Raw genomic sequence first — 7,389 nt, forward strand, 5'->3', positions numbered from 1 at the left:
CAGGGAATTCAGGCAGGGCAAAGGACAGCAGGGAACAGCTGTAATTTCCAAGGCAGAAAGAGAAGATCTACCAGCAAAGAGGAAAGGTTTCAGAAAACATTTCTGCAATTACTAATTAATAATTATTTCCAATTCCCCAGTGAGAAGAACATGAACTCACCACCATTAAGGCCTGGCAGTTCCCTGCAGCAAGAGCTCAGTGCACATCCAGGGAGGCAATTCCAGCATCTGAAAGAAAGAAAGAAAGGAAGAGAAAGGTGATTTCTTCTCTTTCAAAGTTACTTCCAGTTCTCATACCCAAACCAACCTTTGCCCTTGATTTTGGCTGGGTGACTCCTGAGCAGTGGGCACAGGTCCTGTCATTCATGCTGAGGGAGTGATGCTTTCTGGGGAAATCAGCTGATTTCCAAAGTTCACTGCCTGCCCCGTGCCTGAGCTGCACAGGAGAAAACCTCTTGCATGAAGGGATTTTGCTCCATCTAATCCCATCTGCCCAGGCTGTTCCATGAGGATGTTGCCAGGCTGGGGCAGCACAGGCAGACGCAGCTCTCTGCTCCAAACACAGCTCTGGGCTCTTTGCAAACTCCTCTGCCATGAGGTTTTCTCCAGGAGAACTCAAGGAATGGCTCACAGCAGGGGGAGATTCAGTTATCACACAGGGAACTAAAGGATAAATATTCCTGTAAGAGCCTTTGGAATCTGCTGGGCTGAAAGGGGAAGGGGACATTCATTCCCTGCAGTGCCAAAGCACAACAACCTCCAGCACAAGGCACAGGCTGGCAGGTGGGGTCTGAAAGCACCACTTGGACAAACCTCACTGTTATTCTTCCTTCCAGGCACTTCTGGAATCCAACCCTGAAGCTGAGAAGCCCAAGAGCTCTGGAGTCTGCTCTGGAACAAAAGGATACTCCCAGGGGGGAGGCACATTCCCAGCAAACGCTCCCAACAGGCACAGAGGCACCACTGGAGCTGTGTTGGGGCTGGGAAGGGCTGCCAGGAGGACACAGCCCCCAGGTGGGGTGGCAGTGGCAGTGACAGCAGCAAATTGCCACAGTCAGATGGCACAACAGAGGGACAAAGGCCAGCAAAGCCCACGGGAGCTGCAGGTTTAATTCTGCTCCCTGTGCTGCCACATCCCAGCAGGAAATCCCCAGGGGGGACAGAAACTCTCAGGGTGCACAAAATGCAGCATCTGTGGCCCTGATCCTGCCTGAGCTCAGCCTGTGGGGCCAACCCCCCCAGGTAAGCACTGCCCTGCCCTGGGTCAGTCCCAGACACTGCCCAGCTCCCAGCTCCCACCTGCTCCCCAGGCTGCCACCAAGTTCCTGGCAAGGTGACAAAGGCCCCTTTGGACAGGGCTCTCTCTGGGTCTCAGGCATTGGGGACTGCAGGGACCAGGGCAAGGACAGCCTGAAACCAGGGCAGATCCCTCTGGGTTTGTGACACTCTGGGCACAGCTGGGGACTCACCCCACACCACGGGCAGGACCAGGGGCCCTCCAGTGCAGGCTGGAGCCCGTTGGGTTTGGCTGCACAAACACCAAAGCTTTGGGCAAAGATGGGATGAGTTAAGTGGTTTTTCCTGTCCTGAAAGAGAGGAGAAAATGGAAATTAAATCAAAGGTTGGAAGTCAAAGGCTCCTGGCTTTCCTACTTCTGTTCTGATTGCTCACTATGGGGTTCTATCCATAAAAAATGAAAGGTGACACCAAATAAAAGTGCCCCTTGTCAACATTTTATTCCCTACTATTTTAATACATAAATAAGATGCCCATTTTTTCTTATCACATTCTTTGCCTAATTTTAACAGAACCATTTTCTTTCCAGGCCCCACTTGTGAGTTATTCAAGCCTCTGCCACTGGACTTTGGGCAAAGGGAGAGAAGGATCTGTTCCACACAGGTGTCATCCAACAGGGAACAGCCCCTGTGCCAACCCCAGGCTGGGCAGAGCACGCTGCCTCACTCCCCCATTCTGTACCCTGGCTCCACTCCAGCCTGAGTTTCCCCCATTTTCCATGTCTAGAAGGAGGAAATTGTCCTGATCAGGGTGTAAGACCTTAAACTGCACATTGATCTGGGGGCTGTGACTGGATTCCAGCAGGGAATTAATGGTTCTAGAAATAAAAACTGTTCCAGAGAGCAGCACTGAAAATTTGGGAGCTGCTGCTTCACCACACGGTGTCAGCAACAGAGAGAAAACACAAAATGTGTATCCAAAAGCAAGGATAAAATGATTCCTCCTGCTTTTAGTGGGACCAGGGCTAATTCTGCCCTGGAGTGACAAAGAACTTCTCCCTCAGACCCCCAGAGACTCCTCAAAAAGCCAAAGTGCAGCAGGGAAGGAAGGAAAGGCACCTCTGCCTCACCTGCTGGGAACAGCACAGGTCCTGCTGCTCCTGGGCACTGGGAACGTGTCTGGAGCCAAAAGCTCCTTCCCAGGCTGCAGGGGCTTTCCTAAAGCACTGTCTCTGGGAAGCAGAGGGCTATGGAAGAGATGGAGTGAGAGTTTACAATAATAGTAACAATTGTACCAATGACATCAATAACAACAACAAAAAAAAATAATAACAATAAAAATAAGGAAGAGCAGCAAAGGGAGCAGCAATAATTCCAAGGGGGCAGGGAAGATGCTGAGCTTTAAATGAGGTTTGAGTGAGACAGGGTCTCCTGGGCTCTCTGAAGCACAGATCCAGGTCTGGGATTCCAGGAGCAGTGCAAGCTCCCACTGTCCAGTCCCTGGATTTGCCTCCTGCCAGCACTGGGCACCTTGGCCATGTTTGGCTCAAGTGCTCCAGGGCTGCTGCCTGGAGGGATGGGGAAAATGGGCATTAAAGCCCTTCCCAGAGGTCTGGCTCCATCATTCTGAAGATACCCTGAATAAACCCAGGGCACATAAATAAACCTTTCTCCAATAGGGACAGCCCCAGGGAACACACAATCATTCCTATGCCTGGTCAAACAAACAGCAGCCAGTTTTTGGGGAGAGACTCCAGACCCTTGTCTCCCTCCCTGGCTGTAAAACACTTGTAGAGGCTTTGGAGTTCACACAAGCTTGCCAGGATTTGGATATTTCATTTAAATTCCACTCATATACTAAGGAATTTGAAGTGTCCTAACTGCACCTCCATGCACACTTTAATTTTAAGCCCTCTACCACTGATAAATTTGTATGTTCTTTTGTTAGGAACACCCCACCTCTGCTTCTTTAGGTCTCTCCATGTGGTAGATGAAATAAATGTGGACAAAAGTTTGGAATGCAGCTTCCAAGTCAAGTTACCTTGCTAGGAAATTACTCCAGCTCTCTGCTACCTCAGGATGTTTCAAACACAGCCTGGCCTGAGCAAGAAAACAGAATTAAACCCTTTATTCCATTGGCCTCACACTCCAAATTCCAATGGGACAGACAAGTCCCTCTCCTTGGAAGGCAGCATCTCCTACATGGACCTGGCCCATCCCCGTTCCTGCCTTGGCAGCTCCTTTGAACGGGATGTGAAACCACAAACGTTTGCTCTGCTGGGGCTGGGACAGCAGAGCCTCCCCCGAGGCCGGGGGCAAAGCTCCTGCTCCCACATCCTCTGCCTCCCACAGCCCTGCTGGGGCTGGGCAGAGCAAAGGAAACGCCTCAGCTCCTGCTGGAAATTTCCTTCTGTGCCCATCAACCCAGAGAAATCGTGGCTGCTCCATCCCTGGAAGTGTCCAAGGCCAGGCTGGAGGGGGCTTGGAGCACCCTGGGCTGTGGTTGGAATGGCAGGGGATGGAATGAGGTGATCCTTAAGGTCCTTTCCCACTCAAACCATTTTGGGATTCCAGCATCTCTCCATGCATTTATTTTGCACCATTTCCTCTCAAATTTAAATTCTCAAATTTAGTTGGTAAAGGAATAACTTTAAAAATATACCAGGATTTAAAAGAGGAGCGTGAAACATACAAAGATCATTCCTACACCCATCAAGTCATCATTAACCGGCAGCCTATTCCCTCATCTCTGTGCTTGTTTTGCTTTCCTGGAAGACCTTATGATCCCAGAGTCTCTCAGAGAGATGCACTGGGATTACTGGAAGGTTTGCTCAGTCAGAGGGCAAGTGGGGGTTTACAACACTTGTTCCTCTGTATCTTTATCCTTTAACCAGCTTTCCCCCAGAATGGTGTTGTGGAGAAGTTTGGAATTACTGGAAATGGATCAGGTTCACTTTTGCCCCACTGTTTACCAACTACTTCCAAACTTTTGGAATTACCCTCAAATGACACCTAGGAAACAACTGTGGAAACATCAATCAGAGGAACATCTTGAATGGAGAAAACCACATCCAGCAGCCGCCAAAACAATCCCATTTCTGTTCTTACCTGGTCTCCAGGCACTCCTGACAGAGCTCCACACAGCCACAGGAGGCAGTTTTGGACGTGTCCTTTGCCGTGAGATGGGACAACAGAGTCAAGAGAGTTTTCGTCGTCTCTTCCAAGTCACCCCACGAGTCCATGGTATGAGCGGGCCCGGCCCCGCGCGGGGCTCAGCGGGGCCGCCGGCTCCGGCTCTCTGGGCTTTATTCTCCGGTGTCCCGAGCCCCGCGGCTGCCGGGAAGGAGGGAGAGAGACGGAGGATGGGGGGAGGAGGGGATAAGGGTGGGTGAGGGAGCGGGAAGATGGACAGAAGAGGGGTAGGGGGGAAGAGAGGGGAGTCGGTTTGGGGAGTGGGGTAGGGAGAGTCGGGGATGTGCAGAGGGCTGGCGAAGGGGGAGAGGAAGGGCGGAGTGGGAGGAAGAAAGGAACTGGAGGGGTAGGAAAGCAGAGATAAGGGGGAGGAAGAAGGAGGAGGATAAGGGCAGGAGAAAGAGGGGGGAAAAGGAGAGGGGTAGAGGACGTGGGGGTGGGGGGGCTCACCCGGGCCCAGCCGGGAGAGCCCAGCCTGGCCGCAGCCTCCCCGAGCTCTGAGGGAGCAAAAAGCGCTGGATGCGATTTCCAGGGATTAAATCACCCCGGCCCCGCCCCGGGCACCTGAGCCGGACCCGCCCGGTACCGCCCGGGACCATGGGGTTGATGGGCGGTTGTTTCTGCATCGCATGGGCAAGAAACTCACGTGGGACCTAGAAGGGATGGATACATGGCCTTGTATCTCCCTAAGAAATCTGTTACTTTTACACCTGAACAGTTAGGATACTTATAGTACTATAAAACCCATAACACCTTCATAAAGATGTATAAATCCAAGCAGACACAATATAGTGTCTTACATGTTTCAGCTATTCCATTAAGGCTTATCATACAAGTGTTTATCTCAACTTATACAAATCAAGGGGAAAACCGACATTCCCATCTCTGTCCTTCATTACAGCAACCTCTCTGTGCAAAAAGGAATACCATTTCTGTCCCAGTACTACTACTGGGTCATTTCTGCAGCCTCAGTTGTTGTTATAGCTCAAAATTTGTTCATTGGAATTTGATGGTGAACTGCTGTTATTGTTGATTGGATAAAATATGTATTTATAAAAAGGAAAGGGCATAATTTGCTTAAAACCTGTTTGATGGAGTTGATCCTGTTTCTTTAAAATTTCATTTACTGCTTATGTCAGCTTTATTTCCATGAGGACTCAGCAACCAACTTATGAAAAAATATATGGCACAAACTGGAATAAAATCTAATTTACTTTATTTTGTGAAGGAAAAGGAATCCCTTTTGGAGCTAAGGCTGCTCAATATTTAAGGGGAGTCAAGTTAAAACAGGTCTTTTATCTCTGACTGATTGTCATTTGGAAGTTTATAGATGCTAGATCATTCTGCTATCCTACATACAAAGAGAAGGGTCTCCAGTTCTCTTCCATCCCTTCAAAACTAAACCAACAAGTGTCCTCCCCACTCTGGTAAGCCATGTGCCAGAAGCATATTTCTCTCAGAAGCAAAAAAAAAAGCAAAAGGATGCATTTGCTGTCAGTTATGCCAATGACACTTGATGAAATCAATAGGGTTATACAGTTCTAAATGGAGACAGAACTTTAGCAGAAATTAATTTTCAGACACCTGGGAATTTTTCAGTCTGTTTCTGTTACTTCCTGCAGGTAAAATGTCTGTATTTACTTGATTTTTCCAATTCCCTGTATGCAGCTGCTGGTTTCAATTCAGCTTTAGAGTTTCCCCTGGCAGCTGAGAGGCTTTTTTTCCTCCTAGAGGCTAAAATGAAAGTGAAACAGGCACATGCCAGGTCTGTATTACATCAGGAGAGGGTGCTCGAAGCTGGCAAGCCGTGAGGATCCTCTCCCTTGGCATCTCTGCCACTCCCAGCTGTAAAACCTCAAATCCACACTTACCACAGCCACACTGAAATTGCTCTTTCTCCCCATGCAGATTTGCTGACCAGCTTTTTATAGCTTTGCATGACAAGTAATAAAAAAGTATCATTCTAAGCTGGTACAGAAATAAAAACAGAGCTTGACTGGGGATGGGGTGAAAGAGATTTCTTATATCTACCTGAAGAGTTAAACTTCCAAAAGCACTTGAATATCTTTGGAGTGTAAGGATGAGACCTTCAAGGTATGTAGATATTTATTTGCCATCAAAAACCACTTAAGCTGATCCAATTTTCTAAAAACATTTCTATCAGTACATTTTTCTTTCTTATGCAGATGTTTCTAAATGAACGATTGCTGTACAAGAATGCAAAAACTCTGTCACCCTTCCCAGCCTCAGCAGACAAACCAACCCATACAGATGTAGTTTAAGCTCATATGGACTTGAACTTAAAAGGTTAAATTTTCTTCTTGTTCCTTACACAGTTTTCTTAATTTCTTTCCAAAAAGACAGGAGTCAAGAACACAGGATCTGGAGGCTTTAACAGGCAACGGCTAGAAGCAGCTGAGCTCTGCCTGCTGCCAATTTTTATTATTGTGTTGTGCTTCTCCTCACAACAACCACCACTTCCACAGACACAAAATTTACCAAACATCATGTCCTTTGAAATTAAACACCCATAACCCTGAAAACCACCAAATCTGCACTGATGAGCCCTGGAGAAAACAAAGACTGTTTTGATGGGACCAGTCCCATTCCAAGAGCATGGGAAGCACACTGGTGAGGGGAAGGAAAGCACCAAGAGCTGAACACAGATTGCAGTCATAGGGAGCTCATAAATCAGTGTGCCAGCAGAAATCCAGAGTACACAGCAGCAGAGGGAATACAGACAGACAGCAGAGCACTGACAGGAATGGACCACACACAGCACAGCCACCAAGGAAACGGAGCAGGGGAGAAGCACTCCAGCCTCTCCCCACATCAGCAAGGGGGGCAGGCTCCACCCTCAGCCTTGCTGGTGGCCAGAGGTGTTGGGTTAGCAGCGAGCAGCTGCCTGAGTGTTCTCATAATCCTGTGGAAAATGCTTCCTAGAGATATCCCAAAGCTGCTG

This window comes from Serinus canaria, chromosome 5, assembly GCF_022539315.1.
Source record: "Serinus canaria isolate serCan28SL12 chromosome 5, serCan2020, whole genome shotgun sequence".
Taxonomy (NCBI): Eukaryota; Metazoa; Chordata; class Aves; order Passeriformes; family Fringillidae; genus Serinus; species Serinus canaria.